Source organism: Rhinoraja longicauda, chromosome 16 (assembly GCF_053455715.1).
Source record: "Rhinoraja longicauda isolate Sanriku21f chromosome 16, sRhiLon1.1, whole genome shotgun sequence".
In the NCBI taxonomy this organism is placed as follows: domain Eukaryota; kingdom Metazoa; phylum Chordata; class Chondrichthyes; order Rajiformes; family Arhynchobatidae; genus Rhinoraja; species Rhinoraja longicauda.
In genome coordinates, this window is record NC_135968.1 from 3283686 (window position 1) to 3303455 (window position 19770).

Below are 19770 nucleotides of genomic sequence, written 5' to 3' on the forward strand. Positions count from 1 at the left end.
CCCAACTTAGTATCATCTGCAAATTTGCTAATGGTACTTTTAATCCCTTCGTCTAAGTCATTAATGTATATCGTAAATAGCTGGGGTCCCAGCACCGAACCTTGCGGTACCCCACTGGTCACTGCCTGCCATTCCGAAAGGGACCCATTTATCCCCACTCTTTGCTTTCTGTCTGTTAACCAATTTTCTATCCATGTCAGTACCCTACCCCCAATACCATGTGCCCTAATTTTGCCCACCAATCTCCTGTGGGACCTTGTCGAAGGCTTTCTGAAAGTCGAGGTACACCACATCCACTGACTCTCCCTTGTCAATTTTCCTAGTTACATCCTCAAAAAATTCCAGTAGATTTGTCAAGCATGATTTCCCCTTCGTAAATCCATGCTGACTCGGAACGATCCCGTTACTGCTATCCAAATGCTCAGCAATTTCGTCTTTTATAATTGACTCCAGCATTTTCCCCACCACTGATGTCAGACTAACTGGTCTATAATTACCCGTTTTCTCTCTCCCTCCTTTCTTAAAAAGTGGGATAACATTTGCTATTCTCCAATCCACAGGAACTGATCCTGAATCTATAGAACATTGAAAAATGATCTCCAATGCTTCCACTATTTCTAGAGCCACCTCCTTAAGTACTCTGGGATGCAGACCATCAGGCCCTGGGGATTTATCAGCCTTCAGTCCCATCAGTCTACCCAAAACCATTTCCTGCCTAATGTGGATTTCCTTCAGTTCCTCCATCACCCTAGGTTCTCCAGCCCCTAGAACATTTGGGAGATTGTGTGTATCTTCCTCAGTGAAGACAGATCCAAAGTAACGGTTTAACTCGTCTGCCATTTCTTTGTTCCCCATAATAAATTCCCCTGCTTCTGTCTTCAAGGGACCCACATTTGCCTTGACTATTTTTTTCCTCTTCACGTACCTAAAAAAACTTTTGCTATCCTCCTTTATATTATTGGCTAGTTTACCCTCGTACCTCATCTTTTCTCCTCGTATTGCCTTTTTAGTTAACTTTTGTTGCTCTTTAAAAGAGTCCCAATCCTCTGTCTTCCCACTCTTCTTTGCTATGTTATACTTCCTCTCCTTAATTTTTATGCTGTCCCTGACTTCCCTTGTCAGCCACAGGTGTCTCTTACTCCCCTTAGAGTCTTTCCACCTCTTTGGAATAAATTGATCCTGCAACCTCTGCATTATTCCCAGGAATACCTGCCATTGCTGTTCTACCGTCTTCCCTGCTAGGGCCTCCTTCCAATCAATTTTGGCCAGCTCCCGCCTCATGCCTCTGTAATCCCCTTTGCTATACTGCAATACCGACACTTCCGATTTTCCCTTCTGCCTTTCCATTTGCAGAGTAAAACTTATCATGTTGTGATCACTGCCTCCTAATGGCTCTTTTACCTCTAGTCCCCTTATCAGATCAGGATCATTACACAACACTAAATCCAGAATTGCCTTCTCCCTGGTAGGCTCCAGTACAAGCTGTTCTAAGAATCCATCTCGAAGGCACTCTACAAACTCTCTTTCCTGGGGTCCATTTCCAACCTGATTTTCCCAGTCTACCTGCATGTTGAAATCTCCCATAACCACCATAGCATTACATTTTTGACACGCCAATTTTATCTCCTGATTTAACTTGCACCCTAAGTCGAGGCTACTGTTTGGGGGCCTATAGATAACTCCCATTAGGGTCTTTTTACCCTTACAATTTCTCATTTCTATCCATACTGATTCAACATCTCCTGATTCTATGTCACCCCTTGCAAGGGAATGAATATCATTCCTTACCATCAGAGCAACCCCACCCCCTCTGCCCACCTGTCTGTCTTTTCTATACGTTGTGTACCCCTGAATATTCAGTTCCCAGCCCTGGTCCTCTTGTAGCCATGTCTCAGTGATCCCTACAACATCATACTTGCCCATGACTAACTGAGCCTCAAGCTCATCCACTTTATTTTTTATACTACGCGCATTTAAGTACAACACTTTAACTTCTGTATTTACCTCCCCTCTCACATCGTTCACAATTGGCCCTGCCCTTAATTTCTTTTCCGCTCTAGAACTTCTGTTCCCATTCTTCCGAGAGTCTTTTGCAATATCTCCTGTATTCCCTTTTACCTCATCTTCATATTCACAATTTGTTAACCCCTCCCCCCCACTACTTAGTTTAAAGCCACAGGTGTCACACTAGCAAACCTGCCTGCCAGAATGTTTGTCCCCCTGCTGTTAAGATGCAACCCGTCCCTTTTGTACAAGTCACCCCTAGCCCAGAAGAGATCCCAGTGGTCCAGAAATCTAAATCCCTGCTCTCTGCACCAGTCCCTCAGCCATATATTCATACCCTCTATCTCTCTGTTCCTGGCCTCACCAGCACGAGGTACCGGTAGCAGTCCAGAGATAACTACCTTCGACGTCCTACTTCTCAGCGTTTTTCCCAACTCTCTAAACTCCCGCTGTAGCACCTCCTTCCTCTTCCGCCCGACGTCATTCGTGCCCACGTGCACAACGACTTCAGGTTGATCGCCTTCCCTCGCTAGGATTTTCTGAAGCCGGTCTGTGATGTGTTGAACCCTGGCACCAGGGAGGCAACAGACCATCCTCAAGTCCCTCCTGCTGCCACAGAATCTTCTATCCGTCCCTCGGACTATGGAGTCACCGACCACTACGGCTCTTCCAGACTTCGGTCTCCCCTGTCGTGTATCCTTGCCAACAGGTCCGCCACTCGGACTGGAAACGTCTTCTGCCCCGACAGTTCCCAAGAGGGTATACCTATTTGCAATAGGCACAGCCACTGGGGTCTCCTGTAGTCCACGTCCACTCCCCCCGGAAACAGTCTCCCACCTTCGCTCGACCTGGACCGTTGGCGTGACAGCCTCACAATAGGTCCTGTCGAGGAAACTCTCGCATTCCCGGATGGCCCTGAGGTCATCCAACTGCCTCTCCAACTCCACCACACGTCCCTTCAGGAGCTGCACCTGGACACAGTTCTTGCAGGTGTAGCTCCCAGAAGCTCCAGCGACGTCCTTGCCTTCCCACATCCTGCAGGAAACACACCGCACCAACTTTTCCGCCATCACCTTGTGCCTATAACCAGCTCTGGCTTAAAACAATGGTATCCTCCTCACCTCAGCCTCCTCGCCGAAGACTCTCAGCCAAAGACTCGCACTTTTCTCACTGGGCACTTCCCTCACTGGTCTGCACCTGAACAGGGCTGCACCCTTTTGTGAGCCTTGCTTATATCACCAATTTAAATTGCCTGATTGTCCAATTTACCTGACTTCTCACTTAAACTGCCTGTTGAACTGTGATTAGCACTTACTTTACTGCTCAGCCAACGGGCGTCCTTGCTCTGCTCCCGGACTTTTCAAATTGACTACTACTTCCTTTTGGCGCTCTTTTTAAACTGCCTGTTCAACTGTGATTAGCACTTACTTTACTGCTCAGCCAACGGGCGTCCTTGCTCTGCTCCCGGACTTTTCAAATTGACTACTACTTCCTTTTGGCGCTCTTTTTAAACTGCCTGTTGAACTGTGATTAGCACTTACTTTACTGCTCAGCCAACGGGCGTCCTTGCTCTGCTCCCGGACTTTTCAAATTGACTACTACTTCCTTTTGGCGCTCTTTTTAAACTGCCTGTTCAACTGTGATTAGCACTTACTTTACTGCTCAGCCAACGGGCGTCCTTGCTCTGCTCCCGGACTTTTCAAATTGACTACTACTTCCTTTTGGCGCTCTTTTTAAACTGCCTGTTCAACTGTGATTAGCACTTACTTTACTGCTCAGCCAACGGGCGTCCTTGCTCTGCTCCCGGACTTTTCAAATTGACTACTACTTCCTTTTGGCGCTCTTTTTAAACTGCCTGTTGAACTGTGATTAGCACTTACTTTACTGCTCAGCCAACGGGCGTCCTTGCTCTGCTCCCGGACTTTTCAAATTGACTACTACTTCCTTTTGGCGCTCTTTTTAAACTGCCTGTTCAACTGTGATTAGCACTTACTTTACTGCTCAGCCAACGGGCGTCCTTGCTCTGCTCCCGGACTTTTCAAATTGACTACTACTTCCTTTTGGCGCTCTTTTTAAACTGCCTGTTCAACTGTGATTAGCACTTACTTTACTGCTCAGCCAACGGGCGTCCTTGCTCTGCTCCCGGACTTTTCAAATTGACTACTACTTCCTTTTGGCGCTCTTTTTAAACTGCCTGTTCAACTGTGATTAGCACTTACTTTACTGCTCAGCCAACGGGCGTCCTTGCTCTGCTCCCGGACTTTTCAAATTGACTACTACTTCCTTTTGGCGCTCTTTTTAAACTGCCTGTTCAACTGTGATTAGCACTTACTTTACTGCTCAGCCAACGGGCGTCCTTGCTCTGCTCCCGGACTTTTCAAATTGACTACTACTTCCTTTTGGCGCTCTTTTTAAACTGCCTGTTCAACTGTGATTAGCACTTACTTTACTGCTCAGCCAACGGGCGTCCTTGCTCTGCTCCCGGACTTTTCAAATTGACTACTACTTCCTTTTGGCGCTCTTTTTAAACTGCCTGTTCAACTGTGATTAGCACTTACTTTACTGCTCAGCCAACGGGCGTCCTTGCTCTGCTCCCGGACTTTTCAAATTGACTACTACTTCCTTTTGGCGCTCTTTTTAAACTGCCTGTTCAACTGTGATTAGCACTTACTTTACTGCTCAGCCAACGGGCGTCCTTGCTCTGCTCCCGGACTTTTCAAATTGACTACTACTTCCTTTTGGCGCTCTTTTTAAACTGCCTGTTGAACTGTGATTAGCACTTACTTTACTGCTCAGCCAACGGGCGTCCTTGCTCTGCTCCCGGACTTTTCAAATTGACTACTACTTCCTTTTGGCGCTCTTTTTAAACTGCCTGTTCAACTGTGATTAGCACTTACTTTACTGCTCAGCCAACGGGCGTCCTTGCTCTGCTCCCGGACTTTTCCCGCGAAGGTACAAGGCAAACGGCAGTTGCGGGATTCGTTACCCCATCGTAGGTGATAATAGCACCAGCCGCGCTTGTGCGGGTCTTTTTGGCGGGCTTTCGGAGAATTGGCGGGAGACGTGGCACCATCTTGCCGTCGCTGTGGCGTGGTCACTGATGTCGAGACTTTGTTGATCGAACCACTTGCCTTGTTTTTTGCCGCTATGAGCGCGTCCGCTTTCGCTGCATATGCTTCGGGGTCCTTAAAAGAACAATCCGTGAGCAGCAGTCGGACATCCTCGGGAAGTTTCTCGCAGAATGCCTGTTCGAACATAGGGCAATCCGTATGCTCACCGGCTAGCATCATCATTTCGGCCATGAGGACGGAAGGCAGTTGGTCTCCAAGATCTGGTAGGTGCAGAAGTTTTGCCGCACCACCATGCTTATTAAACCCGAAGGTTCGCAGTAATACTTTCTTCATGGCCTCGTACTTGTTTTCCGCAGGTGGATCCACGATGAACCGCATCACGCGCTTGGTTGTGTCCGGCGATAGAGCGCTGACGAGGTAGTAGTACTTTGTGGATTCGTCCGACACCTTCTTTATATGAAATTGAGCCTCGGTGTGGATAAACCAAGCTTGCGGTGCGTGCGTCCAAAACAACGGAAGATGAACGCTTCCGGCGCTTGACTCCGGTGTGCCCGGCTCGGTCATCGTCAACGAGGCGTCGGGTTCCTGCTCAGTCGGTGATCGTCCAGATCACGTCGGGGTCACCAATATGGCGAGTCCGAAACTTGTTGGTTGTAGAAGAAGTTTATTGCAGCCGCAATATTCGAATACAGAGTTAAACAACAAGGTAAAGGACAACCATTACAAACTTACTGTCTTCCTTGAAGACTTCGCCGAACTGACTAAATCGGGCGCCAAACGCGCACATGACATCGCTGGCCAATCAGCGATGTCGCTCCCTGGACCAATCCCCATGGTCGCGTTCCCACGTGACCTCGCTGGCCAATCCGAGGGTTCGACGACCTGGACCATTCTCTATGGTCGCTACACTCTAACCTGACCTGACATCGAAGCAGGATTAGGCCATCCGATCCATCATGTTTACTCCGCCATTCAATTCTGGCTGATATATCTTTCCATCTCAACCCCGTTCTCCCGCCCTCTCCCAATAACCCCTGACGCCTCTACTACGTCTGTGCTCTAATTTCACCAATAGCCCCAGCAGCCTATCAATGCACCTCTTTCCTTCTTCAGCAGTCCCACATAGTTGAAGATCACTCCTTCTGCTCCAGTTCTGAGGATTTGCAGGTTGCTGAATAGGCTAAACTCTGAATTCCACACTCTAACAAAGGACAGGAACTGCTTTATGGAACAGCAGGTTAGCTTGAGAGGTGCTGCACCATCTTTCATCTTTACACTCGTCCTTACACTTGGCTTCATCCTTGCACTCGGCTTCATGCTTCTGAGAAAAGAACTGGAGGCGTCTTCCAAATGCTCCTTCATTGTAAGTGTTCACGGGACAGGGATTCCCACGTCACAGGGGTAGTCTGCGTTTTAAAAAAGGCTTTGCGAACATCCTTGAATCATTTCTTCTGTCTGGTGACTAGTCACCTGACGTGAAGTAGCTCTGAGTGACTGCTTTGGGAGTCTGGTGTATATGAAGTGAATTATATTGTTGGCTATTCCATTAAATTCAGGTGTTGAACTGGGGAAAGGACACAGAGATTGGTTCACTTATCAAAAATCTGAATTCTGAGGATTTTTCAGAGATAGCATTTATGGTACATCTGCAATAAGATGCCTGCTCTGAGTAGTCCGTGTGTCAGAAATGTATAGGAGGTGGGAAATCACTGTTCACCCGTAGATTACTAGCTTTAAGCTGGGTTGGGGCTCTTGATCTGCAAACATTGATTTCCTCAGATGGTACTGAAGTGAACATAGAGTTTCATAATCACTTCTCTTGAGAGGACGCTCCTAAGGACTGTGAAGTGGTCCATATTTTTCCAGCGTTTCAATGTGGACCTTCATTGAGAGGTGTTGGCAGCAGAGCATGTGGGGAAAAAACTGTTTTAGGAATGGGGACACAAGAAACTGCAGATGCTGGAATCTTGAGCAAATAAGTGCAAAGAGATGGAGGAACTCAGAGGGTCAGGCAACATCTGTGAATGAAATGTACAGATGACATTTCACATTGGGACCCTTCATCAGTATGAATATGGATCTCGACCCAAAATGCCATCTGCCCATTCCCACCACAGTTGCTGGCTGACCGCTGAGTCCTTCCTCACTTAGATTTTTGCAATGTTTTAGAAAAGGTTGCTACAAGACTATTCATACATTACAGTGATATGGACTTGCCCACCAACATCCACAGAAACATTGTGTACAGGTGCTCGCAGGCTGAGGTCGGAGTGAACTTGGTTCTTCAGGGAAGGTGGTGGAGGTTGAGGAATGTCTCTGTGCTCCACAGCAGTAGGATATATGTAATAACAGGACTAGCCGAGTGCCATTTGATTATTACAAAGATCATAGTGATTTTTACAATTTTTATTCCTGCACCAGATGTTGGCATCGCTGCTCAGGCCAGCATTTTCCTTGTCCGTCTCTAGTTCTTGAGCACCTGATGGAGCCACGCAGTTCATTGAACAAATAGACTGAAAAATTAGACCCAATACTTCCAGGGAGAAAAGATATTCGGATTGCCTTTATTGATGGCTTATCTGTACATTTCTCAAATAAAGGAGGAGTCTGTGTAGAGTATCCACATTCTCCCTCAGGTTTCCTCCAACGCCCCAAAGGCGATATCATTGGTAAGTTAATTGGCTGCTGTAAATTGCCTAAGTGAGGGGATGAAGCTAATGGTGGGAGTGAGGTGGGATGGGGGTGGGGGGTTGGAGGAGGGGGGTGTTAGTTGATGAGAATATGGTGAGGGGTTTAAAATAAAGTGAGTGATGGTCAGCACAGACTCAGTGGGATAAAGGGCATATTTCTATTCTGTATCACTGACTCGATGACCCTGTCTCTACAGGGAACAGTGCAGACAGAAGAGAAGACATTTTAAGTGCATCCGTGGCTATCGAAAGACATGGGCAAGACCCGACTCAACAGAAGGACATTGGAGAAACATCAGAAGAGCTTGATATGGACAAATATTTAAATCTTATTGACTAGCCTAGGATACCCAAACGTTAACACAGTCACATAAAATGCCATTAGTATCTTTGGTCAGGGGAATTGTTTATTGTTGATGAGTAAAGTTTATGAAGGGAACATATTCTGATCACTGTGGAGAGTGGAGGTCACAGAGATGGAATGATTTTCTGCTATTTGTTTTTAAATGAATAAATCATCAAGTCCTGAAGGTCTGCTGATGTCCTTGACTTGCCATATGTTTGTTTCTCCCTCCACATTTGCTGCCAGTCTCATATTTCCAGGAGTTTCTGTTCCTGATCTGCAACATCTGAAGTTTTATTTTGTCTCAGTAATTATGTCATTGTTGTTTAGATGGCATTTTTGACTGAAGCCAAATTAATAGAAAGAGTTTCTTCATACAAGGGACTGCAGATGCTGGATTCTGGAGCAACAAACAATCTGCTGGAGGAACTCAGCGGGTTGAGCAGCATTTGTGGGGAGAAAGGAATTGTCAACGTTTCAGATCAATATATAGTATCAGGAAAGAATTTGGTTCCTTGCAATAATAACCTGAAGCCACTTGGGGGCAGAGTAAGACACCTCCAAACATTGAGGGTGCTGTAACAGTAACCGACAGCCACTGGGGCTGTGGAGGGTGTGGGTGAAACAGTGCACAGGAGGATTCCACTGTGCCTGGATGTCCTGAGACTGCAGGAGCTCTTCAGATGAGTATGGGAATGGGAAGGGGAATTAAAATGGCTTGCAACTGGGAGCTCCAGCAGACAATGTGGACAGAATGCAACCCATTATGTCTCTCCAATTTTCTATTTTTTCCACTCGTTCCTTATCCCCAATCCCTTCCTCCTGTTTTACTTTCACTCTTCCTCTTTCTTCTGTATCTGATTCCACATCTGCATCCTTTTGCCTCCAATTAACTTCCAGCCTTTCTGGCTATCCTTTCCAACTGCCAACTATTCCTCCTAACATGATTCCACGATCACTGATTGTTGCCCCACCTCTTACCCTCACTCTTTACCAAGTTTCATCCCTCTACGCCGTGTGCTAGAAGAAGTTATTTGTTTTAGAGGTACAGCGAGGAAACAGGCCCTTCGCCCACGAAGTTCACGCCAATCAATGATCGCCAATACACTAGTTCTATTCTACACACATGGGGACAATTTACAGCAGCTAATTAACCTAGAAACCTGCACATTTTTGAAATGTGGTAGCACTCACACCGGTCATCACAAAGTGCTTCGAGAGACTGGTCCTGCAGCACATCAAAGCCAGCCTCCCACCCACCTTCGACCCACACCAGTTTGCCTACAGAGCAAATAGGTCTACAGGGGATGCCATCGACACTGCTCTTCACACTGCACTGACCCACCTTGAACACCAGGGGAGCTATGTGAGGATGCTCTTCCTCGACTTCAGCTCTGCCTTTAACACGGTCATCCCGAGCAAACTGGTCACCAAACTTTCCGACCTTGGATTTTCCCAAACCATCTGCCAATGGATCAAGGACTTCCTGACCAACCGCCCCCAGACCGTCAAAATAGGCCCTCACCTCTCCTCCACCATTACACTGAGCACCGGCTCACCACAGGGCTGTGTGTTGAGCCCCATCCTTTACTCCCTCTACACTCACGACTGCGCCCCCACCCATCCCACCAACACCATCATCAAGTTCGCGGATGACACGACTGTGGTTGGACTCATCTCAGGAGGAGATGAGACAGCCTATAGGGATGAAATCCAAAGGCTGGCAGCATGGTGTTCAGTGAACAATCTGGTCCTGAACTCCTCCAAAACAAAGGAACTTATAATTGACTTTAGAAAAACCAGTGTAGAATACGACCCACTCTACATCAATGGGGTCTGTGTGGAAAGGGTACCCGCTTTCAGGTTCCTGGGTACGCACATCGCAGAGGATCTTACCTGGTCTACCAACACCATCACCACAGTAAAGAAGGCACAGCAGAGACTCCACTTCCTGAGGATCCTCAGGAAAACCAACCTGCAGGAGAAGCTCATGTTGTCCTTCTATCGCTGCTCCATCGAGAGTGTGCTGGCATACTGTATAACCACATGGTACGCCAGCTGCTCAGAAAAGGACAGGAAGGCCCTTCAGAGGGTCATCACGACGGCCCAGAAGATCATCGGCTGCTCACTGCCCTCCCTGGAGCACCTGTTCAGCCTACGCTGCCTCAGTAGAGCAGGCAAAATAATAAAAGATCCATCCCACCCCGGCCACCGTCTGTTTGTTCATCTGCCCTCTGGTCGACGTTTCAGGTCGATCAAATCCCGAACAAACAGACAAAAGAACAGTTTTTACCCCAGGGCCATACGAGAACTGAACACTACCTTTGCACTAGGCAACACCGTTAAAAAATCTTGTACTTAATATAATTGTATTTATGTATTTATTTGTTTTTGCATTTATTGCATATATGTTTGTACGCACCGTCAGGATTGGCTATTTTTTAATTTCGTTGTACTCGTTGCAATGACAATAAATGAATATTATTATTATTATTATTATTATTAAACCGGAGCACCCAGGTTTCCTATGTACAGACAGTACCCGAGGTCAGGATTAAACTCGTATCTCTGACACTGTGAGGCAGCAGCTCTACCACTGTACCACTGTACCGCCCCAAGTCTCCCAACCGGAGATGTCGTCTGTGAACTTCTCTCCAGATGCTGAGTTCATCCAGCACTTAGTTTTTCTGTACTGAACCCAATTTGACAATAATGATTTGGTTCCTTGCAGTACTCACCTGCACCACTGGAGGCCAGAGGGGCACCTCCATTCATGGCCTTTGGCTGTGACATCCTTGAGAGGTGGAATTGAGACCTGAGTCACCAATGATTATGGTTCAATAACCCTCCCACCCCACACCTTCCCCAAAACCCGGCCTTTCCTGCCTCGCTTTCTTTTTCCGCGCTCTTCAACTTTTCAATGTGGAGAAGGTGTAAGACACAGAACTACAGGTTTATTATTATTTTCATATTTTCATATTTCAGATTTAGCGCGGAAACAGGCCTTTTCGGCCCACCAAGTCCGCACCGCCCAGCGATCCCCGCACATTAACACTATCCTACACACACTAGGGACAATTTTTTACATTTACCCAGTCAATTAACCTACATACCTGTACGTCTTTGGAGTGTGGGAGGAAACCGAAGATCTCGGAGAAAACCCATGTTTAAATTAGTAACATTCTTTGGACTTTGAAGAACTTGCTCACATGGAGTGATTGACACTAGAACTGAACTGTCATATGCGTGGGGATCAACTTCAGGAATCACTTAAGAATGAATACATGGCAAAACTCGGGAATATCGGGGTCTTGGATGTGTAAATTTAATAGGACAAGTGTCAATTACATCCTTAACCAGTCCTACATTGCAACTGGTTTAATATTGTGGTCCCGAGCCAGTTGAATGTATAAATAGACCAACTCCTTAAACTTGTGAAGATAAATTTTCCCAAACGACAAATCAGTACATATCTGTACTTTTCCAGCGCAACTAATTGCAAATTATGTGAGCTTATGTGTGATTCCGACTCAATCTCTACAAGAATAGTGCAGACAGAGAAGAGAAGACATTTTAAGTGTGTGTGTGGCTAATCATCGAAGGAGGTGAATGTGACCCCACGCAGTTGAGCAGCAGTGGAGAAACATCAGAAAGGAATGGTATGGACAAACATTTAAAAACATATTGTCTCGTCAAGGATGCATGGATAATCTGTCACACTCACATAGAATGTAATTATGTCTTTGATCAGGGATTTTTTTCCTGTGGGCTCCTGCTCGCTATGGACAGTGGAGGTCACAGTCGGACTGAATGTTTTCCTGCTGCCCGATTTGTCCATAAACAATTACATCTGATATCCTCAGATCTGGTGAAAGGCTATAACTTGAAACATTAGTATGTTCCTCACAATACAATACAATACAATACAATATATCTTTATTGTCATTGTACCCAGGGGTACAACGAGATTGGGAATGCGCCTCCCAGACGATGCAATAATTTAAGTAATTAACAGCAACCCAAGAAACGAAACAATTGTAACCGTTTTTAGACAGGGTAAAGTGCAAGTTGATCTATGCATTGTGGCCATTCGGCTCAGCAGGACCGGTTCATAGCAGCTATGGCCCTGGGGATGAAGCTGTTCCTGAGTCTGTAGGTGCTGGCGTAGAAGGCCTTGTATCGTCTGCCCGATGGAAGGAGTTCGAACAGACTGTTGCAGGGGTGTGAAGAGTCTTTGTGGATGCTGGTGGCTTTTCTGAGGCATCGTGTGTTGTAGATGCCCTCCAAGTCTGGTAGCTGTGTTCCGATGGCCCTCTGAGCTCTATGGACTACCCGCTGTAGAGCTTTCCTTTCTGCCTCCATGCAGCTGAGGTACCACACAGGGATGCTATGCGTTAGGATGCTCTCTATGGTGCAGCGGTAGAAGGTCGTCAGCAGCTGTTGGGGTAGACCAGACTTTTTCAGTGTTCTTAAGTAGAACAGTCTTTGTTGTGCCTTCTTGACCAGCGCAGCAGTGTTATTGGACCATGTTAGGTCCTCCGAAATGTGAGTGCCCAGAAACTTGAAGCTGGACACTCTCTCCACACTGTCCCCATTGATAGAGATCGGGGCATATTCCCCGTTATGTGACCTACGGAAGTTGATGATCAGCTCCTTGGTCTTGGTGGTATTTAGGGACAGGTTGTTATCCGAGCACCAGTCCGCCAGGTTCTGCACCTCCGCTCTATAGTTTGTTTCATCCCCGTTGGTGATAAGCCCGATCACCGTTGTGACGTCTGCAAACTTGACAATGGTGTTGGTGTCGAATGCAGGAACACAGTCGTGTGTGAAGAGGGAGTAGAGTATGGGGCTCAGAACACAGCCCTGTGGTGTGCCGGTACTCAGGGTGATAGTGGAGGACAGGTGCGGGCCCATTCTCACTGCCTGCGGTCGTTCCAGCAGGAAGTTCAGGATCCAGTCACATAATGACGAGCTGAGGCCTAGCTGGTGGAGTTTGGTGATGAGCTTGGTGGGGATGACCGTGTTGAAGGCGGAGCTATAGTCTATGAATAGCATCCTCACGTACGTGCCCTGTCTCTCTAGGTGAGTCAGGACAGTGTGAAGAGCCAGAGAGATGGCGTCCTCTGTGGATCTATTTGCCCTGTATGCAAATTGATGTGGGTCCAGTGAGTCAGGGATGCTGGATTTGATGTGTGAGAGGACCAGCCTCTCAAAGCACTTCATGATTATCGGAGTTAGGGCAACCGGGCGGTAGTCGTTCAGGTTGGAGATCTTTGCTTTTTTCGGCACCGGAACTATGATAGCCGACTTCAGGCACTTGGGGACCGTAGCCAGAGATAATGACAGGTTAAAGATCCTGGTGAATACCTCAGCCAGCTGTTCAGCACAGTCCTTCAGTACCCTTCCTTGAACTCCATCCGGTCCTGCAGCCTTGCGTGGGTTGACCCTTTGCAGAGCGCGTTGTACCTCCTGTGTGCTCAGTTGCAAGACCAGTCCCTCCGCCTCGGCTGGGGTTCTTTCACTCAAGGTGGTTTTGCCAGTTTCAGTGGGGGCAGGCAGGGCTGCTCTTGTTGCCAGTGATGTCCCTGACACCCTGCCACAGGCTTCTGGTGTCCGTGGTGTTGAAGTGGTCTTCCACCCGTTGCCTGTGGGTGTCTTTGGCCCTTTTAATACCTTTGTTCAGGTTTGACCTGGCAACACTGTATGCTGAAGTGTCACCAGATTTAAAGGCATTGTTGCGTGCCCTCAGCAGGTTCTGTACCTCCTTGTTCATCCAGGGTTTCCGGTTTGGGAACATCTTTATCTCCTTGTCCTCCGTGACATTCTCCACACAGCAGTTGATGTAGGAGAGCACAGTGGATGCGTATTCCTCCAAGTCTACCTCTGAACCGGAGGTGGCCTGTTGTGCAAACAGGTCCCAGTCGGTGCGATCAAAGCAGTCCTGGAGTTGTAGGGTGGCATCCTCGGGCCATATTTTGACTGTCTTTATTGTGGGTTTGGTCTTGCGGATGAGGGGTTTGTATGCGGGCAGTAGAAACAGTGAGAGGTGATCGGATTGTCCCAGGGGTGGGCAGGGGAGAGCTCTGTAGGCGTCCTTTACATTGGTGTACACCTTATCCAGTGTGTTTGAGCCCCTGGTAGGGCACTGCACATGCTGATGGAATTTGTGGAGCGAGGCTCGTAGGTCGACCTGATTGAAGTCCCCTGCAACAATGAAGGCACCATTGGGGTGGGCATCCTGCTGCTTACTGATGGCCGAGTGTAGCTGTGCTAGTGCTAGGTTAGCATTAGCCTGTGGGGGAATGTATACGGCCATGATGATGACCACCGTAAACTCCCGCGGCAGATAGAATGGCCTACATTTGAGCAGTAAGTACTCCAGGTCTGGGGAGCAGTAGCTCTCTATTGCAGTGTGGTTGGTGCACCAGTCATTGTTAATGTAGATGCAGAGCCCACCGCCCTTGCTCTTACCGGAGTCCTTTGTTCTATCAGCACGATGTAGTGAGCGGTTTGTTAGCTCCACAGCACCGTCGGGGACCAGTGCGTTGAGCCACGTCTCCGTGAAGATCAGCGCGCAGCAGTCTTTCAGGGATCGCTGGGTGTTGATCCACAGCCTTACCTCATCCAGCTTGTTGGAGAGTGACCGGAGTGACTGCACTCCGCAGATATTATCTGTCCTATGTTTCTAGGAGTTTATATTTCTAATTTTCAATCTGTGCAGCTTTTTGATTCGATGATGATTTCATTCCACTTGTCATAGCTCAGATACCAATTTCAACTGAAGCCCATTCAACAGAGAATTGGATCTTTGCAATAATGTGTGTAACCACTGCGGGGCAGAAGAAGCCACTTCCAAACATTGAGGCTGCAACCACACCGGCTGCTGTAAGAGCAACCAACAGCAATGGGGGCTGTGGAGGGTGTGGGTGAAACAGGGCTCAGGAGGATTTCACTGTGCCTGGAGGTCCTGAGATGGCAGGAGCTCTATCAAGATTTTCAGAGTCTGAAGAAGGCTCCTGACCCATTTCATATAGTATAAGAAAATAACTGCAGATGCTGGTGCAAATCGATTTATTCACAAAATGCTGGAGTAACTCAGCAGGTCAGGCAGCATCTCGGGAGAGAAGGAATGGGTGACGTTTCGGGTCGAGACCCTTCTTCAGACCCATTTCATGTTCTCCAGAGATGCTGCCTGACATGCTGAGCTACTCCAGCACTTTGTGTCTTTTCTTTAGATAGTCAGACCTTTTTTCCCAGAGTGGAAATGTCAAAGTCAAGAGGGCGTAGCTTTAAGGTGAGAGGGGGAAAATGCGAAGAGATGTCCAGGATATTTTGTATACACAGAGGCTTGTGGGTGCCTGGATCGCGCTGCCAAGCTTGGAGATGGAGCCAGATAAACTAAGAGGCTTTGGGAACGTGGACATGCAGGGAGTTGAGGGATATGGATCAATGCGATCATGGCTGATCACTCTCAATCAGTACCCAGTTCCAGCCTTCTCCCCATACCCCCTCACTCCGCTATCCTTAAGAGCTCTATCCAGCTCTCTCTTGAAAGGATCCAACGAACTGGCCTCCACTGCCTTCTGAGGCAGAGAATTGCACACCTTCACCACTCTCTGACTGAAAAAGTTCTTCCTCATCTCCGTTCTAAATGGCCTATCCCTTATTCTTAAACTGTGGCCCCTTGTTCTGGACTCCCCCAACATTGGGAACATGTTTCCTGCCTCTAATGTGTCCAATCCCCTAATTATCTTATATGTTTCAATAAGATCCCCCCTCATCCTTCTAAATTCCAGTGTATACAAGCCTAATTGCTCCAGCCTTTCAACATACGACAGTCCCGCCATTCCGGGAATCAACCTAGTGATCCTACGCTGCACGCCCTCAATAGCAAGAATATCCTTCCTCAAATTTGGAGACCAAAACTGCACACAGTACTCCCGGTGCGGTCTCACCAGGACCCGGTACAACTGTAGAAGGACCTCTTTGCTCCTATACTCAACTCCTCTTGTTACGAAGGCCAACATTCCATTGGCTTTCTTCACTGCCTGCTGTACCTGCATGCTTCCTTTCAGTGACTGATGCACTAGGACACCCAGATCTCGTTGAACATCCCCTCTTCCTGACTTGACACCATTCAGATAATAATCTGCCTTTCTATTCTTACTTCCAAAGTGAATAACCTCACACTTATCTACATTAAACTGCATCTGCCATGTATCCGCCCACTCACACAACCTGTCCATGTCACCCTGCAGCCTTATTGCATCTTCCTCACAATTCACACTACCCCCCAGCATAGTATCATCTGCAAATTTGCTAATGGTACTTTTAATCCCTTCATCTAAGTCATTAATGTATATCGTAAATAGCTGGGGTCCCAGCACCGAACCTTGCGGTACCCCACTGGTCACTGCCTGCCATTCCGAAAGGGACCCATTTATCCCCACTCTTTGCTTTCTGTCTGTCAACCAATTTTCTATCCATGTCAGTACCCTACCCCCAATACCATGTGCTCTAATTTTGCCCACTAATCTCCTATGTGGGACCTTGTCGAAGGCTTTCTGAAAGTCGAGGTACACCACATCCACTGACTCTCCCCTGTCAATTTTCCTAGTTACATCCTCAAAAAATTCCAGTAGATTTGTCAAGCATGATTTCCCCTTCGTAAATCCATGATGACTCGGAATGATCCTGTTACTGCTATCCAAATGTTCAGCAATTTCGTCTTTTATAATTGACTCCAGCATCTTCCCCACCACTGATGTCAGACTAACTGGTCTATAATTACCCGTTTTCTCTCTCCCTCCTTTCTTAAAAAGTGGGATAACATTTGCTATCCTCCAATCCACAGGAACTGATCCTGAATCTATAGAACATTGAAAAATGATCTCCAATGCTTCCACTATTTCTAGAGCCACCTCCTTAAGTACCCTGGGATGCAGACCATCAGCCCCTGGGGATTTATCAGCCTTCAGTCCCATCAGTCTACCCAAAACCATTTCCTGCCTAATGTGGATTTCCTTCAGTTCCTCCATCACCCTAGGTTCTCCGGCCCCTAGAACATTTGGGAGATTGTGTGTATCCTCCTCAGTAAACACAGATCCAAAGTAACGGTTTAACCCGTCTGCCATTTCTTTGTTCCCCATAATAAATTCCCCTGCTTCTGTCTTCAAGGGACCCACATTTGCCTTGACTATTTTTTTCCTCTTCACGTACCTAAAAAAACTTTTGCTATCCTCCTTTATATTATTGGCTAGTTTACCCTCGTACCTCATCTTTTCTTCCCGTATTGCCTTTTTAGTTAACTTTTGTTGCTCTTTAAAAGAGTCCCAATCCTCTGTCTTCCCACTCTTCTTTGCTATGTTATACTTCCTCTCCTTAATTTTTATGCTGTCCCTGACTTCCCTTGTCAGCCACAGGTGTCTCTTACTCCCCTTAGAGTCTTTCCGCCTCTTTGGGATAAATTGATCCTGCAACCTCTGCATTATTCCCAGGAATACCTGCCATTGCTGTTCTACCGTCTTCCCTGCTAGGGCCTCCTTCCAGTCAATTTTGGCCAGCTCCTGCCTCATGCCTCTGTAATCCCCTTTGCTATACTGTAATACCGACACTTCCGATTTTCCCTTCTGCCTTTCCATTTGCAGAGTAAAACTTATCATGTTGTGATCACTGCCTCCTAATGGCTCTTTTACCTCTAGTCCCCTTATCAGATCAGGATCATTACACAACACTAAATCCAGAATTGCCTTCTCCCTGGTAGGCTCCAGTACAAGCTGTTCTAAGAATCCATCTCGAAGGCACTCTACAAACTCTCTTTCCTGGGGTCCATTTCCAACCTGATTTTCCCTGTCTACCTGCATGTTGAAATCTCCCATAACCACCGTAGCATTACATTTGTGTAATTAAGGGGGCTGGTGTACCTGAAATTGGAGAATTCAATATTCATGTCATTGGGTTTATAGACAATAGACAATAGGTGCAGCAGTAGGCCATTCGGCCCTTCGAGCCAGCACCGCCATTCAATGTGATCATGTTCAGATAATAGACAATAGACAATAGGTGCAGGAGGAGACCATTCGGACGTTCGAGCCAGCACCGCCATTCAATGTGATCATGGGTGATCATTCTCAATCAGTACCCCATTCCTGCCTTCCCCCCATACCCCCTGACTCCGCTATCCTTAAGAGCTCTATCTAGCTCTCTCTTGAATGCATTCAAAGAATTGGCCTCCACTGCCTTCTGACGCAGAGAATTCCACAGATTCACAACTCTCTGACTGAAAAAGTTTTTCCTCATCTCAGTTTTAAATGGCCTACCCCTTATTCTTAAACTGTGGCCCCTTGTTCTGGACTCACCCAACATTGGGAACATGTTTCCTGCCTCTAACGTGTCCAACCCCTTAATAATCTTATATGTTTCGATAAGATCTCCTCTCATCCGTCTAAATTCCAGTGTATACTTTCCAGTCTTTCAACATATAAATATGTCTTTGAAGTAAAAAGAAACTGCTGGAGGAACTCAGTGGGTCGGTTGGCATCTGTGGAGGGAAATGCACCGTCGATGTTTCAGATCAAGATCCTCATTAAAAATGATGGACAGAGAAATTACAAGGTATTGATTCATCAGTTAGTAACTCACGGAGAAGGCAGAGCTTTAGCCACAGGGTGGTGAATCTGTCGAATTCTTTGCCACAGAAGATTGTGGAGCCAAAGTCAGTGGATGTATTTAAGGAAGAGATAGGTAGATTCCTGATTAGTTCAGGAGTCAGAGGTTAGAGGGAGAAAGCAGGAGAATGTGGTTAGGAGGGAGAAATAGATCAGCCATGATTGAATGGTGGAGTAGATTTGATGGGCCGAAGGGCCCAATTTTACTCCTATGATCTTTACAACAGGATATCAAGGACATTTTATACACTCCTGATTTAGTTTTTGGTTCTATTGCAACTTTGAATATTGAGACTTCCCGTGACACAGTGCCTGTTCATCATCCAGGACTGCTCGAGCTTGTTTGTACTTGTGGTTGCCCTGCAGTTCAAAGTAATTATACATTTGAAGCCAAGAACAACCACTTGCATTTGCAGAGTGGCATTAATGTAGCTAATCATGACAAGGTGCCTTCCAGCAAGATATGTCAGATATCCGGTCATGGAGGGAGATGGATAGCAGGTGAGTCAGAGTGTGGCCAAGGAGCAGTCAGGAAACTATGCGCAAGTCTATTAGGAAGATATGCTCTATGGTTTGGGCTAACATGTACAGATTATGTCTAGAAGTCTGACATGGAGCCTATGACAGAATGGAGGGCATGGAAATGGCATCAATAATATGGATTTAAATTAATAAGAAGGAGTAAGACACAGAATTACACGTTTAAATTAATAGTTAGACTCTGGTGAAGTTTCCCAGTGTAATTATCCCAGACTGGACTACCCATATATCAAAATTCAGGTGGAGGAAGGAACTGCAGATGCTGGTTTAAACAGATGATAGACACAAAATGCCAGAGTAAGTCAATGGGACAGGCAGCGTAATTGAGTTTATGTTGCGATCCTCAGTCTATTTGATAAATAAACCAACTCCTTAAACCAGAAGATATAATTCCCTGAACAATAAATGAGTATCATCGCTGTACTTTCCCCAGAACAGTTAGTTGCAGGACTGAC